General features: G+C 34.7%; 1 pseudogene across 1 annotated transcript; it reads left to right on the top strand.

Moving 5' to 3' along the window:
* Positions 1 to 2,270: 2,270 nt before the first annotated feature.
* On the top strand, positions 2,271 to 18,051 carry LOC145140196 (cyclin-dependent kinase D-3-like; annotated as a pseudogene). Its single transcript, XR_013722105.1, has 9 exons — positions 2,271 to 2,383; positions 4,982 to 5,171; positions 10,589 to 10,597; positions 15,007 to 15,104; positions 15,205 to 15,313; positions 15,403 to 15,528; positions 15,611 to 15,846; positions 15,921 to 16,175; positions 17,991 to 18,051. The product of XR_013722105.1 is annotated as a cyclin-dependent kinase D-3-like (transcript).
* The last annotated feature ends 492 nt before the right edge of the window (positions 18,052 to 18,543 follow it).

Genomic DNA, 18,543 nt, shown 5'->3' with positions numbered 1-18,543 from the left:
CTAGAGTCATCAAGTTAGAAACTTTATACCTTAAGAAGGTAGATCAAGATGCACAAAGGCTGGATCCAAAAGCTCCAAGCAATTCCACACTTCTCCAATAAGCTCCTTCTTCGTTAAAGATCACCAAAATGCATGAAATACCATCAAAAGCTCAAAAACTACACCAATGGAGGCTATGGTTTCGATTCTATGTCGCCTTTGGGGAAGTTACCTAGAAAGATTAGAATGAATAGCAATCGAAGGGTCGATTATGTAAGAACAAAAAACACAAACAATATGTCGCCTATGGAGCATTCGAGATTTGAGAGGAGTTTGGAGGAAGCTAGTAGCGATTTCCGTAGCTTCAGACAAAACATCGACGTCGATAGTGGAATTTAGGAAATGGAGATGGTTTTGTATTGAAATCGACATTAGGGCTTTTGTTGGGAAAGTACACCGACTGAGGAAACGATAAGCCTCGTCGATGCCAATCCCATTTTTATTGGCTTAGACTTGCGGTGGAATCAGGCACACCAATCCTATTCTTATTGGCTTACACTGGCAGTGGAATCAGACATGGACCAAAAGTAGTAATTTCAACAAACATTATGCCAAAAATGTCAACTTTAAAAATATTATTGTTCATAAGGTTAGTCAAGATTTAATATATATATATATATATATATATATATATATATATATATATAGAAAAAAATATAGATAATATAACTTTTCTTTCTTTATGTTGTCTAAAAACTTTAAACACAAACATCAATTTTTTTACTCCTTAGGGAGCTTAAGAAAAAATCTTAGAGGGAGTTTGGGATCACTTTTCAAACTCATTTTTTGGACTTTTGGCTTTTTCAAAAACCCAAAAGTTTAAAAGGTGTTTGACAATTTCAAAAGTCATTTTAGATTGATTTTTTGGCAAGAAGAAAAAAGAGTTGTTTTAGAAGTCAGAAATTGATGAGTTTTGGTGACGTTTGCGTTTTTGGTTTTTTGTCCACACAAAAGTTAATCCAAACACATTTTAAAAACTCTTTTAAAAAAAACTATAAGTTAAAAAGTTCTTTTGTCAAAAATGACTTTTTATGTTAAAACACAATCCCAAACACCCCTTTATTGTTTATTAGTTTATAAAATATATACTCTAATAATTAAAGATATTTTTGCCATATGACATACTCTCATTCATTTTATCACATGTCATATGTTTATTTTAAATTAACTTTTATCCACATGTCATTTTATGGTTTTCTCTATTTTATTAAATTTCATATAGTATTTAAATATAATAATTACAATAAATTTAATAATAAATGGATATCAATTCCATTAATTTCAAAACTCCTAAATTAAATACCTATTGAATTTCTTTTTTATTTATTTAAATTATATGTTTAAATTTAAATGAAAAAAAAATCAATTTTAATAATTTAATATTATTCTTAATTTTTTTTATAAATTCAAACAACTAAATATTTAAATTTTCATATTTAATCTTTTTTTTATTTAAATAATAAGTCGGAATGATGTATGAAAAAATTGGTTTTATAACTTCTTATATAAGTTATTTGTATCAAAGTTAGTGGGTGTTTGGGATAGCTTTTCAAAAAAGCTTATTAGTTTTTTAGCTTTTCAAAAGGCTAATAAGCTAAAAAAGTGTTTGTGTATTTAAAAAGCGCTTTTTAAAACAGCTTTTTGGATAGGAAAAAGTAAAGCTTTCAAAAAGCTGGAAAATCCTAGCTTTTTAACTTTTTAGCCATTTTACTTCTACAAAAACAACTTTTCTTATCCAAACACTTTTTTAAAATCAGCTTTTCCTAAAAGTCATAAGCTAATAAAGCTAATAAGCACTTTTCTTAAAAACACTTTTGAGATAAAAAAAAAAAAAGCTAACCCAAACATACCCTCAGAACCAATCGAAACATCATCTCCCCGGAACGTGAAGGATCGATCCATCTCCCTAAAGTCAATTTTCTGATACCTACGTGTTTTTTTTTGCGGTAGGGTCGAATCGCTTTCAACCAAACCAAAGATTATGTTATTCAAGCAAGATAACATTCTTCGCTGGTGAATAGACTATGGATTCCTTCACAACATACGCTCGAAGAGATCTGTCTGCACATTATATTATCTTTCCGTTTTAACTTTGTCTCTGCTTAAATCCCCTTTCATCTAACAAGGGTTTTGGGCATAATTATGAAGAAATCTAATATAATTGTTGAAACAAGCACAAATTTGGCATAGCCTGTGCATCGGCCAAAAGTAATAAGAATAGAGGAAAAAATATGTCAGAAGTGGATCACTTATTAGCAAATAAAGTAGTTGATCGATACCTGAAACGTGAAGTTCTTGAGGAAGGTACCTATGGCATCGTCTACAAAGCCATTGATACCAAGGTATTGTAATACTCTATGTGGCTATTGAGTGGGTATGTAGCATAAAATTTAGGGTTTCTGTCCCCCTTAAAATAATCTCCCCATGATTCTTAGTTGAATAAAATTTAGGGGTTTAGGGTATGTCACTGTAAAGTAATTCCATTATACCAACAAACAATAAGGATAATTGTGTGTATTTTTACTTTGTACATATAATCTCTATATATTAATATATCAAAAGAAATAGAAAACGCATAGCAATATATTTACATTTGCATGCATTTTTCAGTGTTTGATTATGCATTGGTGAATGGTGATGTTTATTTAAGTTGTGGGTTGTGGGACAGACAGGGTGTAACATCCTGTTCCGGATTGTTTTGTGATTTAAGGCCCGTGGGCCTTAATCCGAGTATGAGAAGGTTTTGAGGCTTTGAAGGAGAAAGGTTTAGGCCTTTTGGGATGCGGGTAAGGTTGGTTGTGTGATAAAAGAGTTCGGTTTGTGCTTTAGAGCCCAAATGTATTGTTAAAGGCGCTGGTGCGGGCTTTTCATGAATTTGGATTTGAGTTTGAGTAGGCTTCAGGAGGAATAAAGTTGATAGAAGTGTGGGTCTTCTCTTTACCTTTTCGTGGATATAAGGATAGTCGGAAACGGATTTATAACGAACAAGTTATGGCCTTCGAAAGTTTCGTGGTTTCAGGGTTAGCCGAGTACGCTGGGCGTACACAAAGCGTACGCGGGGCGTACTAGTGAAGAAGGCAGTACGCTGGGCGTACTTTGGAGTACGTTGGGCGTACTGACCAGGATGGTAGCGAATGTTCTTCGGAGTACGCCCGGCGTACCATATGTACGCTGGGCATACGCCAATCAGACCTGAACCCTATTTTAGGGTCTTGGACCCTATTTTAGGGTCTTGGACCCTATTTAAGCTCCTTATCTCATAACCTAACCCTAATATCTTCAGCCTCCATCCCTCTAAACCCTAGAAATCGACCCTAAGCCTCCATTGGAGTGATTCTTGAGCTTTTTGGTGTATTAGTGAAGTTTTTGGTGCTTATTGTGGAAGAAGGAGTTCCTTGAGGAAGCATTGCTTGGCTTGGAGCTTGTGGATCCAAGCCCTAATCATATTGATCTAGCTCCAGGAAACATAAAGTTTGAATCTTGGTGGCTTTCTTATGTGGATCTAGTGGGGTGATGACTTGTTATGTTTGTCCTTGGAAGAAGAAGGAGCCTTGAAAGAGAATAGCTTGAGCACCTAGCTTTTGGATCTGAGTTATACACTTGTTGGTGCATATTCCAGAGGTATCAAGTTCGAAACTTGATCATTGTTGTGCTAGTTCTTGTTTTGAGTCCATTTTCAGGGTTTTATGTCCCAATCTTGGAACTTTATGAGTTTGATGAACTCCAGAGTATAATATCTGTCCTCATAGATGATTTTAGTCGTTTGGAGTCATAAAAAAGAGATCTTGGTTGTCAAGATCTCTCCATGCATGAGATATGAGCATTTTTGGGAGTAAAGAGTGAGTGTATTTGGGTTTGGGACTTTATCAGCATGCAAAGGCTTAAAGTCACTGACTTTATGGTGTAAGAGCCATTAGGGAGTCCAGATCTGGGATCTGAGTTAATGTCTTAACTGATTAAGACCAAATGAGTAGAAAGAGTGAATCTGGGGAGTACGCTGAGTGTAATTCCTGTACGCCCCGCGTAGTGCCCCAGTGTCCCCGATGGCCAATCTGGATTCGTGAGTACACTGAGCGTACCAAGGGAGGTACGCCCCGCGTAACCTCACTGTGGACTTTTGGGCTAAGTCTCATTATGGGCCTTGAGTGTTGGGCCTAGAGTTTGGGCTTGTTGTAATAGAGTTTTGGACTAGAGGAATATATATATATATATATATATATATATATATATATATATTCCTCTATTCCCTTGAGTTGGGCTTGCCATTTAGATTTGAGAGTTGGGCCTTGGTGGGCCCAATGGGTTTTAGGTTATTGATGAGCGGGCTAGTGGACTACCTTTAGACCTAATGAGTGAGAGTTTGGACTTAGTTCCTAATTGGGTTAATTGTGGGTTTGGCACAGAGTTAGTGGCCGGTGCGTAGCAGCAGCGTTTATAGGGGCTGTTCATCATCTGAGGTGAGTCTTCTCACTATATTTACCTAGTGTGGTAACCTTTGTGTGACCGAAGGGTCTTATGTGCTTATATTGAGTATTTTGATATCCTGCATTATGTCTTTGTGATTGATGTTGTGTATTATTCTGAGCTTACTGAGTTTTGGGACCGGAGGGTCCCACCGAAACACATTGATCGGAGGATCTTATTTGTGTTTAGCCATGAGAGGCTAATGATATATGTGTGGTATTTTGGGGAACTCACTAAGCTTTGTGCTTACCATGTTATGTAATATGTGTTTCAGGTTCTTCTTAGGATCGCGGGAAGGCGCCGGTTCGATTGTACACACCAGAGAAAAACTTACGTTTTGAGGATCCTGGATTATTAATCGAATAATTATAGAGTTGCGTTTTGTAAATTAAATCAATGGGATTTTTGTGAGATATGTTATGAGAATTAAGTGGTTTTAAAAATGAAAATTTTGGTTTGAAAATTTACGTCGTTACACAGGGCAAACTGTTGCAATAAAGAAAATCCGGCTTGGGAAGCAAAAGGAAGGGGTGAATTTTACTGCTCTAAGAGAAATCAAGTTGCTGAAAGAGCTCAAGGATCCAAATATAATAGAGCTGATTGATGCTTTTCCTCATAAAGGGAACTTGCATCTTGTTTTTGAGTTTATGGAGACTGATCTGGAAGCTGTTCTTGGGTTTTAAGCATTCTAACACTCCTAAGTGTACATGCAACCCTAAATACCTTGGATCTATGTTTTCTCTATTATACATGCAAATATGAATATCCAAGGTATTACCCTAACTAGCATACAATCTTTTGATACTTGGGTAATAAACTAGATAGAAATGCATACATTGTTGATGTAGCTTGACTCCATGTAGCTTGAGAGCCCAGTGCCCCAAATGTGACACCTCAAATGGTTCACACAACATCATCAACACATGGAATAACCATGAGAAGAAGACACTCATGCTCAAATTCGGCTAGCCCTCACATATGTATCACTAGTGCCAATTTCATAAGCTAAAGGGGTCCTTATATAGTGTGCACATTAGGGTTACACCATGTAACTCATGACTTTACCCATTCCTTATGCTCCATGGGTTTTAACCTCCATGGAGTATCCATGGATCACCACATGGGTTACACCCAACATAAGGAATCATGGATCATAAGCCCACATATATAAGAATGAATGATTTACACAATCAATCCCCATATATTTAATTAGTCTCGTTTTGATCACTAAATTAAGTCCAAATTAATTCTTGATCAATACTAATTAAATAACATGATTTCATATTAATATATTAGAACTTATAATATATTAATATGTCACAAATGTCTTCTCCTCACAAACGGTCTATCCAAATGTTCTGATGCCATGCAACCCAAATGGACCATGCCGAGTCGGGTCAAGTACACACCAATTATAGTTATGGACTTAGACACTAATCCAACAGTCTCCCACTTGGATAAGTCTAAAACTATTATTGCGTATGACTTCAAGAACCAACTGGAAATCGTAGCTATCAAAAGCCGTTGTCGAACTCTGACCTTGTCGATGAACTCTGACCTTTATCAATGACTTGTCCATTAGATAAGGGATCATATATTCCTCCATTCTAGATATCATATGGACTGAGACATGGATTATAAATCATTCTCTCTGTCCATTTGTTGTTTCCCGATTTCCGATTTATGACGACTGACTAATTGAACAAATCAAATCAGTCTAGGCCCGGCCAAGCACTTACATTTGTCATTGCTAAATCATCGAGGGGCCCACATATATCGCTTTTATCCCGAAGGTAAAAGGAATGGATAAACTTCGACTCATATGGCTTGTTCTACTACTTGTTGAATCATACACAAAAGCACGTTTTATAACATCGAGTTACCAATGCGTTTTCGCGCAATCAATGTACAACCAAATCATAATAACAACTCATATCTCTACGTTTGAAGAATATAAGATATTATCGTCTCATGATCACTCGTGATAAAATCCATGAAGTGATTCAAATGAGCGCGGGTTGAATCCAATACTCATAACTTATGAGCACTCATGAGTGTTGTAGCACCTCTTTGTTATGTCCAACATCTTAGACATCTACAAGCCAACTCATGACAGTCTTGTTTCATATCTACTTCCAACATATGACCGACTGTGGATGGTTTGAATAACTTAGTCATTCGGGAAGAGTGACCTAGTTTATTCTGGAAGTCAAAACATGCAAAAATGAAACACAAGAATAATTGATTCTAGTATGGTATCAAAACCTATGAATATAAATAGAACACTTTTTATTTATCACCATACTGATTACTCATTATTCATTGTTTTGGTTTTTATCAACTTTATACTTGAATTAAAGACACTAGTTGTCCCATGCTCCAAGCATGTACATTATGTTCTTCTAAACAATAGCTTTGCCATACACCAAGTAAGCACTATTTGTTTGTCTATGATCCTTACTTTGTGAAATAAACCAATTGAACATAATTTCAATGATTCTAATTTCACACTCCCAAATCCTTATCGAAAATGTAAGAATTCCAAATTCCTATCATTTACTGAAATTTGTTAGATTTTAAACTTATATGCATTGATCCTCTTGTAATGATTATGCACAAAGTCACAAAGACTTGTCAACAGACATTACATAGTATTCTAATGGAGATCAACTCCATGGAAACATCCTTCTTGCATTAAGTTTTTCTAATCTTACACAAATTGAATAACTTCCACCTATGGAAACATTTCCATATTCCCATTTTGACTATCACTTCTGAACAAGAGTTGCCTCTTTACAGAATATGTCCATAAGGTCCTCTCCAAAATTTAACAATATACTTCCAACTGTGAGCAACCAAGCTTTGATAAACCTTAGATTGTTCTCGATAATTGCTTAATCATTTTAGTCATATCAATTCTAGATTTTCCCCCTTAATGCCCAGAGCATTTGGAAAATTTAGAAAGGATGAATATTATAGCACATGCAATCGATCCTATATCCGAAGCATATGGGACACGATTCATGATGTCTCACATAAAGACATGATACTAGACTAGTCTTTTTGCTATAATATTTCTATGTCTATTTGCCAAGTTCTCATAATTCAGATTATGAAAAGGGATGCCGTAATCATAATCGAATTTTAGAACGCAAATAATCGAATTTTAAAACGCAAATAATGAACCCATATATAGAATTTCCTTATGTTGAGCCATTCCAACACAAAATTCATATATATCCTAAAGTGACCCATATATAGAATTTCCTTATGTTGAGTCATTCCAACACAAAATTCATATATATATATATATATATATATATATATATATATATATATATATATATATATATATATATATGACTAAAGATGATTAAAACCTCAATCTAAGCTTTTAGAATTGAAATGAAGTATAATTTCCTCTCCCTTAATTATAGCAAAACAACTTTTTCAACCCCAGCAACTTCATGAATTGAAACTTTTGTTTTCTATAATTAACATTGCTAACTTGCAATACTTGTCATAATTATCATGCTCCCACTAACATGATGATTATTAGCATAATACTTATGCTCCCACTAGCTTTGACATGTATCCAGAAATCAGCTGGACTTCTAGAAATCAATACTTTATTGACTTTCTTACCAAAGTTCAGATTTCTGATCCAAGATTGCTTTGATAAGACTTTATCAAAATCATACACCTTATCTTATATAGCTCACATGTGTGTCTAAACAATTTTAGAACTATGAAAAGGAATGTCGTAATCATAGTTTCAATTGTTTAGACCTTTTCCATTTCTCACAAGTCCATGTTAGTGTGTCGGTTAACCACACACGCTCCACTAACGACTTTGAGAATGAAAATATCACACTTGCTATCTACCTAAAATCTACTTAGTGAAAGCGTTTCCTCACCATCATTTTCATGAATTGGAGAGAAACCTTATGTCCCTTAGATTTTATGGTGTATATGTTCTTATCCATGTGAATTTGTCAAAACCATAATCACAAGACAAGGTTAGTGACAAATCCAAACTCATATGGACCGAACTCAATCTTAATTTCTTGCCACCTGGCAGCACAAGGGCCTGCCATTGCTTCCATGTTGTTATGCAAACAATTGAGAACATGTAGGACTCAAATGTATAGCCAACTTTACTGGAATGGGCACAGAAATGTCAACACAATAGGTTATAAACCTCTAGTCGTGTGCTAGTGATGAAATACAGTTTTTTACTCTTGATTAGTTCTTGAAATACCTTCCAGAATCTTTTAGACTCCCACTGTCCTCTTGACATATAAAACTATCTTGCTAAATATTCAAGAGATAGTGCAGATTCTTTATCAAGACAAACACTTCACACAATTGGCCTTAGGTGGTCTTTGTTTTATCCAAAACATCACAACTTACCAATTTCAAATGTACAAGAGTAGGACACTTTTACTCTTACATTTGACAAGTGTTATAAACCTTTCTTTAAGATATGTCACTCAACTTATAGTCTTGGAGTATGACTCTAAGAATTGTTTGGAAACGAAGTATGACTCATCTTCTTGATTTAACCATTTCAACAATTCATGACTCCTCTTCTTAGCCATAAGAATGCACTAAGATTTCCTTAGAGGACTAATTGTGATATGATTTCTAAATCATTAAGATGATCATAAAACATGATACTAAAGTACTCTCCCATCTTTTCAGATTTGAGAAACTTTTATCTTTCTGCCTAATTTGATTCTTCTCAATTCGTTCTGCCATACATCAAAACTTTTTTCAATGTTTCTGAATTATACTTAAACTTGTAAGTATAATCATATTTACTAATCTTTAGTAAATCATGACGAATAGTCTTATCGATCTTTTGTGGTGGACTTGATCAATGCACCAGAATGTGTACTAGTTCCCTTAGTCCTTCACTTGACTCACATATACATGTGAACAAGGAATTAATCTTAATTTTCCAAAGATGAAAATTCTCATTCATCATACTATACAACTTGCATGATTTCCAAGTTTCTATCCAACTGAAACCTTGGGTGATGAGAATCTTTCCTTATTTGGTAAATTATGACACTACCACAAACGAAAGAATCAAGTCCTTTTTTTCAATATTGCTATCAATGGAATCATATAAACAACCATTTTTCACAAATGCCACTGTAAGGATATTTAAAATAAATATAAAATTAAAACCTTTTTTATTTTATTTCAAAACTTTGCGGAAAAACTTATCCTTACAGTGCAAATGCATATGAAAAACTTGTTGTTATCTATTCCTAAGCAATATATCATAACTCCTAAGCAACAGCTCAAAAATTCTGATCACCGAACCATGCGATCGAAATCCATCTTCGCGATCAGAATCAGCATATACTTCTTTTAAGTTTCTTCACTTTTCTTTGATTCTTAAAACACAAACATGTGACCCAGTCACATCATGTAATAAGAATCTCATAATAAAAACTTAACAGAGTTAGATAGTGGACTTCACCTGAAGTAGAATCAAACATCTTGACTTGATCAACCCTATGATCCTTCAGGTAAATAGGCAGTTTTTGTAACCAATTCCCCTTCCTTTGGCAATATAAACATATGGACCCTTTGGTAGGACTCTCTCAGACTTAGCCATTCTCTTTACCATTTGGTCAACCGAGTTGACTATGGCCGATCCCTTTCCATTGGGAAGAGAAAGCTTTTACTGGGTATCCAATGTTACCATTGTCAATGTCCATTGAAGGTTTGGGAAGTTGATATTCTAATCAAATTTGCTTTACTAGTCCTTAAATTATTTCTGATTTAGCAGCACCTATCAAATAGATAAGATCATTAAGGGTCTTGTCATAGTCTATCTCATAGTAGTCCCAAAGGAACTCACTATGTGACTTAGAAAGTGATCGAACATCCAACTTTCTTAAGACTTTGACACCCAACTCTCCCGGCTTGTCAATATGTGACTTTATCTCCAAGAAGTGATCACACATAGACTTTGCTTGCCAATAGGGCTTGAGTGACCTTGAACTTGTGGGTCAGGGAGAATAATTGGAGGAGGTGGAGGAAGTGAAGTTCCAAGAGATTTGGGAAGATCATAGATGTCAGAACTAGACATCTTTTGGGAGATATTCAAGATAGTTGATTTAAAGTCCTTGATATAACACCCAATATGAAATATTAAGGCTAGGACCCAACACAATATTTTATAACTTGGAAGAGGGATGCCGTAATCCAGGCTATAAAATATATGAAGGTAGGTGAATGACGATTCACCAATTTCCACCATGAAAACGAAATAATTTAATTAGGTTTTACTTGGATTTGAAACTCCAAGATCTTTTGACATTCATTGAATTGTTCAATGGCATGTTTCAATCTCGATTGTGCCCTTCAAGTTTTGTGACTGGGATGTCGAGGATCAAAAAACAAGGTGTGAAGTAACCATGCAAATTACTTGGTACTCTTAAATGTTTATCACTCAAACGATGTGTCGGTTAACCACACACGCTCCACCGGCCTATGATAAACTTTAAGAAACCCTTTGCCTACCTTGTTAAATCAAGCTAGTGTGCCGGTTAACCACACACGCTCCACTAACCGACTTAAGCAAAGTGCAAAGTGTAATTTCATGGGTTAACACCTTATTCACATTTTCCTAAGTAACTAAGATTGGGAATTTATAAGTGTTTAGTTACTTAGTATTTATCATTAATACTTTTAATGAAGGGATAATTATAGCCCTTGCCCTACCCGTTCGGCTAACGACCCTCCACCAGTCAAGGAAGCAGTGGGTGAGAGTGGACACCCATTGAAATGCCATTTTATAGGCAGTAACCTTATACCCCATTATAGACCGGCTTCATGAATGAGGCCTACTAACGGTAAGACTGACTTGCTCTTATATATATATATATATATATATATATATATATATATATATATATATATATATTATTAACTTATAATATTATAAAGTATAAGGGTTGAATTTTAACTTTTAAAATTCTAAGGGCTTAACTTGGAATTAAAGTAGTCATAAGGGAAAACTTTACAAATTCCAAAACTTGAGGGCAAGTTTTGAAACTATTCAAAACTATTCAATTCCATAACTTATGAGTTTAAAGTAGTTTTAATTAAAAACTCTTCAAGTTCCATAACCTGAGGACAAGTTATGGAAGACATTAAACCATTAAAAGAATGTGACTCTTCCTTATTCATAACTTATGGAAAACTTTATGAGTTTTATGAATCTTAAATGTGACTTTTCACATAACTTGAGGACAAGTTACAAAAACACATTTTAGAATCAACTCTTAGATTAATTTGGATTGAAAACACATTTTTCACATAACTTTTTCTATTAATCTAAGCAACTCATAAGAACAAGATAATACAAATTAAACTTTTCATGTAATTAGCCTAATCCTTAAACTAATACAAAACATGAATCTATTGACAATTATCTTTGAAATTGGATTAGCATGAACATTACCACATCAAAAATAGGTTTATAAGTTGAAAAACGGCTTAGGGTAATGTTCCTAGTCCAATTCCAGCCAAAACAGTCGAAAATATGCTGTCAGGGGGTCCAACTCGTCGAGTGCATGAACCAACTCGGCGAGTTGGATGATTTTTTCCTTGGACTCGTCGAGTCCCTCCATGGACTCAGCGAGTCTGCTGTTCAGACAGCAACAAATTTCGATTTTTCAGCCATTTTTGCAAGTATAACAAGAAAACAAGCCTAGTCTCTGATACCACTGTTCGGTTTTGAGCATTCTAACACTCCTAAGTGTACATGCAACCCTAAATACCTTGGATCTATGTTTTCTCTATTATACATGCAAATATGAATATCCAAGGTATTACCCTAACTAGCATACAATCTTTTGATACTTGGGTAATAAACTAGATAGAAATGCATACATTGTTGATGTAGCTTGACTCCATGTAGCTTGAGAGCCCAGTGCCCCAAATGTGACACCTCAAATGGTTCACACAACATCATCAACACATGGAATAACCATGAGAAGAAGACACTCATGCTCAAATTCGGCTAGCCCTCACATATGTATCACTAGTGCCAATTTCATGAGCTAAAGGGGTCCTTATATAGTGTGCACATTAGGGTTACACCATGTAACTCATGACTTTACCCATTCCTTATGCTCCATGGGTTTTAACCTCCATGGAGTATCCATGGATCACCACATGGGTTACACCCAACATAAGGAATCATGGATCATAAGCCCACATATATAAGAATGAATGATTTACACAATCAATCCCCATATATTTAATTAGTCTCGTTTTGATCACTAAATTAAGTCCAAATTAATTCTTGATCAATACTAATTAAATAACATGATTTCATATTAATATATTAGAACTTATAATATATTAATATGTCACAAATGTCTTCTCCTCACAAACGGTCTATCCAAATGTTCTGATGCCATGCAACCCAAATGGACCATGCCGAGTCGGGTCAAGTACACACCAATTATAGTTATGGACTTAGACACTAATCCAACAGTCTCCCACTTGGATAAGTCTAAAACTATTATTGCGTATGACTTCAAGAACCAACTGGAAATCGTAGCTATCAAAAGCCGTTGTCGAACTCTGACCTTGTCGATGAACTCTGACCAAGGGAGGTACGCCCCGCGTAACCTCACTGTGGACTTTTGGGCTAAGTCTCATTTTGGGCCTTGAGTGTTGGGCCTAGAGTTTGGGCTTGTTGCAATAGAGTTTTGGACTAGAGGAATATATATATATATATATATATATATATATATATATATATATATATATATATATATATATATTCCTCTATTCCCTTGAGTTGGGCTTGCCATTTAGATTTGAGAGTTGGGCCTTGGTGGGCCCAATGGGTTTTAGGTTATTGATGAGCGGGCTAGTGGACTACCTTTAGACCTAATGAGTGAGAGTTTGGACTTAGTTCCTAATTGGGTTAATTGTGGGTTTGGCACAGAGTTAGTGGCCGGTGCGTAGCAGCAGCGTTTATAGGGGCTGTTCATCATCTGAGGTGAGTCTTCTCACTATATTTACCTAGTGTGGTAACCTTTGTGTGACCGAAGGGTCTTATGTGCTTATATTGAGTATTTTGATATCCTGCATTATGTCTTTGTGATTGATGTTGTGTATTATTCTGAGCTTACTGAGTTTTGGGACCGGAGGGTCCCACCGAAACACATTGATCGGAGGATCTTATTTGTGTTTAGCCATGAGAGGCTAATGATATATGTGTGGCATTTTGGGGAACTCACTAAGCTTTGTGCTTACCGTGTTATGTAATATGTGTTTCAGGTTCTTCTTAGGATCGCGGGAAGGCGCCGGTTCGATTGTACACACCAGAGAAAAACTTACGTTTTGAGGATCCTGGATTATTAATCGAATAATTATAGAGTTGCGTTTTGTAAATTAAATCAATGGGATTTTTGTGAGATATGTTATGAGAATTAAGTGGTTTTAAAAATGAAAATTTTGGTTTGAAAATTTACGTCGTTACACAGGGCAAACTGTTGCAATAAAGAAAATCCGGCTTGGGAAGCAAAAGGAAGGGGTGAATTTTACTGCTCTAAGAGAAATCAAGTTGCTGAAAGAGCTCAAGGATCCAAATATAATAGAGCTGATTGATGCTTTTCCTCATAAAGGGAACTTGCATCTTGTTTTTGAGTTTATGGAGACTGATCTGGAAGCTGTTCTTGGGTTTTAAGCATTCTAACACTCCTAAGTGTACATGCAACCCTAAATACCTTGGATCTATGTTTTCTCTATTATACATGCAAATATGAATATCCAAGGTATTACCCTAACTAGCATACAATCTTTTGATACTTGGGTAATAAACTAGATAGAAATGCATACATTGTTGATGTAGCTTGACTCCATGTAGCTTGAGAGCCCAGTGCCCCAAATGTGACACCTCAAATGGTTCACACAACATCATCAACACATGGAATAACCATGAGAAGAAGACACTCATGCTCAAATTCGGCTAGCCCTCACATATGTATCACTAGTGCCAATTTCATGAGCTAAAGGGGTCCTTATATAGTGTGCACATTAGGGTTACACCATGTAACTCATGACTTTACCCATTCCTTATGCTCCATGGGTTTTAACCTCCATGGAGTATCCATGGATCACCACATGGGTTACACCCAACATAAGGAATCATGGATCATAAGCCCACATATATAAGAATGAATGATTTACACAATCAATCCCCATATATTTAATTAGTCTCGTTTTGATCACTAAATTAAGTCCAAATTAATTCTTGATCAATACTAATTAAATAACATGATTTCATATTAATATATTAGAACTTATAATATATTAATATGTCACAAATGTCTTCTCCTCACAAACGGTCTATCCAAATGTTCCGATGCCATGTAACCCAAATGGACCATGCCGAGTCGGGTCAAGTACATACCAATTATAGTTATGGACTTAGACATTAATCCAACAGCTGTTACCCAGGATAGGAACATCGTTATTTCCCCCACCGATATAAAGTCATACCTTCAAATGACATTGAAAGGACTTGCCTTTTGCCACAAGAAATGGGTTTTGCACTGGTAGGTAGGTAGGTAGTTAGTTGATGATTTTTTTTAGCTTTGAAGTAGTTGTTAATGCCTAATGGCATGAACCTGAAATGGATGTTGGTTGTGTTGGCAGGGATATGAAACCAAATAATCTGATGATAGGACCTGATGGACGACTAAAACTTGCAGATTTTGGACTGGCACTCATATTTGGCAGTCCCGACAGAAGGTTCACTCACCAGGTAGGTATCCAAATTTTCTTTTATATCAATCAGTTGATGTGTATCATAATATCATAAAAATAAGTGATTTTATATTTGTGATAAGGTAGGTGTTTGCTCGATGGTATAGAGCTCCAGAACTATTATTTGGTGCCAAACAGTATGGTCTTGGGGTTGATGTTTGGGCAACAACTTGTATATTTGCTGAGCTCCTTCTACGCCGTCCTTTTCTATAGGTTGGTTGCTTATTTGAAAGCTAAAATCCTTTGTTTGTTTGATTCAATAAATAAACATAACATAACATATAGTTGTTGTCAGGGTAGCAGTGATATAGATCAGTTGGGGAAAATATTTGCTGCATTTGGGACTTCAAAAGCTTCTCAGTGGGAAGATATGATTTATCTTCCTGATTATGTTGAGTACCAGTGTGTTCCTGGGCAGCCACTTCGGACGACGTTTCCAATGACCAATGATGATGCATTGGATCTGTTATCCAAGATGTTTGCGTACGATCCAAAAGCTAGAATTTCAGCACACCAGACATTAGAGCATAGGTAGGTTGTTAGGTAATATTAATAATCCTCTCAGCTGATTATTTATTAAATAAAAAATTTGATGGTATTGGTAGGTACTTCTCCTCTGGACCTCCACCTACTGAACCAACTTTGCTTCCACAGCCTCCACCAAAGAAAGAGTCTACAGATTTCAATCCACCAACTGTGATGTCACCTGCAACTAGGAAATCAAGAAGAGTCGTGCCAGTGCCAGTGTCAGTGTCTGTTCCAGACCATAGAAATGGAAATGAAACAAGTGGACCCGCACCAATGTCACTTGATTTTTCCGTCTTTGCAACAAGACCTCCAGCTAGACCAACTATCAACATGTAAATACCATTAACAATATATTTTTTATTGCACTCCCTCTATCTGAAATCTTATTTTTATTAATTGTATTAAAACACAAAAGAACACATACTTGCGCTATTCTCCTTTCCTCTCTTAATTTTTTATCATCAAATTCAGTGTATGTTCCAACTCTATTATAGATTAATTTTATTATGGAAATAATGTATTAGCTATTTTTTCACAATCTGATTGTCTTTAATTGGTTAACCATGCCTATAATGAACTACTATACACCTAGGGCTAACACTCCATCACATTCATATACTTGTTTTGAAAGATATATATTTTTTTTAAGTTCAAACTTTTCCACCACATTTATTTCTTGAAATTTTCATACTCTCATTTTTTTTTCAAAATTTGCAACACTTTTATTGAGATGGAAGCTATTTATATTATTGAGAGTTCTCATTATTAAACAAATTTAAAACACAAATCTTTGGGCCATAATAAAATGCAACACGTCTTTTTTCCAACTTCGTAATCTTAATCTATTTTTTTTTGCCCATTATTAATTATCGTATGATGTCTCAACTTAAATCTTTTTACACACATTTATTTTATTTTATCTTTATTGAGGGGTATTTTAGACATTTAACTTATAATCAAACATTTTTATAAACAACATGCCAAGTCTTTTTTTAATGTCAATGAAGTGCTTAAAAAGCTGTATTTTTGATTCATCTAAGAAAGGTAAAAATTTGAACGTTAAGGTTAATGATGTTGATAATATTTTTTTCACCCTTTAGCGCTTTCTTGATTGATCGAGTGAGTGAATAATATCCAGTAGATTAATAGATATGTTGGTGATCCTGATGTATATATGCTAATAAATGTTCATGAGACTTGAGTAACTTATATATATATATATATATATATATATATATATATATATATATATATATATATATATATAGAGAGAGAGAGAGAGAGAGCTAGGTTCAAATGTGGATGAACATCTATTGTGCGGACGTGTGGACAATGCTATTTTGTGAGAATGACAAAGAAAATATATTGTTTGATGATATGAATACGTTCAATCTTACATAACTATTGTCATTATCACATGTTCTCACTAATTAAATCGTCTATAAGGTTATTATAGACTTTTTATTATTATTCTCATTCTGTCAGAATGTTTATTGAGTCGTATTCTGTTAGAATGAAAATGAGTGAAAAATGATTTGTAAGAACAAAAATGAATAAGAATTAGTGAGAATGCATGAAAATGACGATATTTTTGTAAGGTTGAACGTATTCGCATTACTAAACAACTTATTCTCTTAGTAATTGTCATAGAATCACATTGTGCACACGTCCGTACAATAATTGTCCATCCACATTATAACCTATATATATATATATATATATATATATATATTGAAATTACTAGTGTCTTTACCCTTTCAATGAGTGTTGATGTATATCTGAGCATTAGAAAGTCATGAGTTTTGTTTGAGTGTGGCAGGGCCAGGTGCCTCCCTTAATAAGGAAAATATAAAAAGAATCATGTGGACCAAATTATGAAGTTATAAATATATCAAGTAATGAAAGCTACCAAAAATGAAAGTATTGCGTTCTTATGTTATGGGGACAACACAAAAAGATATGGCATTCATTATTATTGCCATGAAGTTGGGTTTTCGAAAATCTTTGCTATGATTCTCTTCTTTAAAAAGACGAGTGTTTAAATTTTGGACGTGATAGGCGTTAGTTACATAGCTTTGGGCTTTGTTGATTCGCATTCGATCGTAGTTCAGTTGTTATGATTTATAATGAGTTTTGTACAACTACAGTGCTGACAGAACTCATTTGAAGAGAAAGCTGGACCTTGAATTCCAAATCCCTGAAGAGTGATATGAGATTATCGAATCATAACTTAATTAATCTTGTTACCCATCTTGATCTTGATCTTGTTCTTGGCAAGACTATGCAAAGTTTCTAAATCATCAAGACCACCAAGTATGATTGATGATAGTATGTATGTTTACTAACATTTATATAAGGTCATGATCACATTTCTCTCATTGGTTGCAACTAAAAGTAATTTATAGTATATAATTAATAATTTGATATATATATATATATATATATATATATTAACGTCCGGGTTTCGGGGCTAAGCATTTTTAGACAATGTAATAGTCTAGGTCAACTATTGTAACTCTTTTTGATGTAATAAAGATGAAATATTTGAATACTATGTGAATTATGTGTATTTGTGTGCTTATTATTTAATTATAAATGTATAATTAATAAAGAATAAAAATAAGCATCAAAATTAAAGTGTGAGATAATCCTGATATCTTTACATAAAGTTGTAGTGGTCGAAATAAGGGTTCCGGCGAT

This window comes from Lactuca virosa, chromosome 9 (assembly GCF_052849685.1).
Source record: "Lactuca virosa cultivar CGN04683 chromosome 9, Lactuca_virosa_CGN04683_v6, whole genome shotgun sequence".
In the NCBI taxonomy this organism is placed as follows: Eukaryota; Viridiplantae; Streptophyta; class Magnoliopsida; order Asterales; family Asteraceae; genus Lactuca; species Lactuca virosa.
Note: the sequence above shows the minus strand (reverse complement) of the source record. Positions and strands in the feature narration are given on the sequence as shown.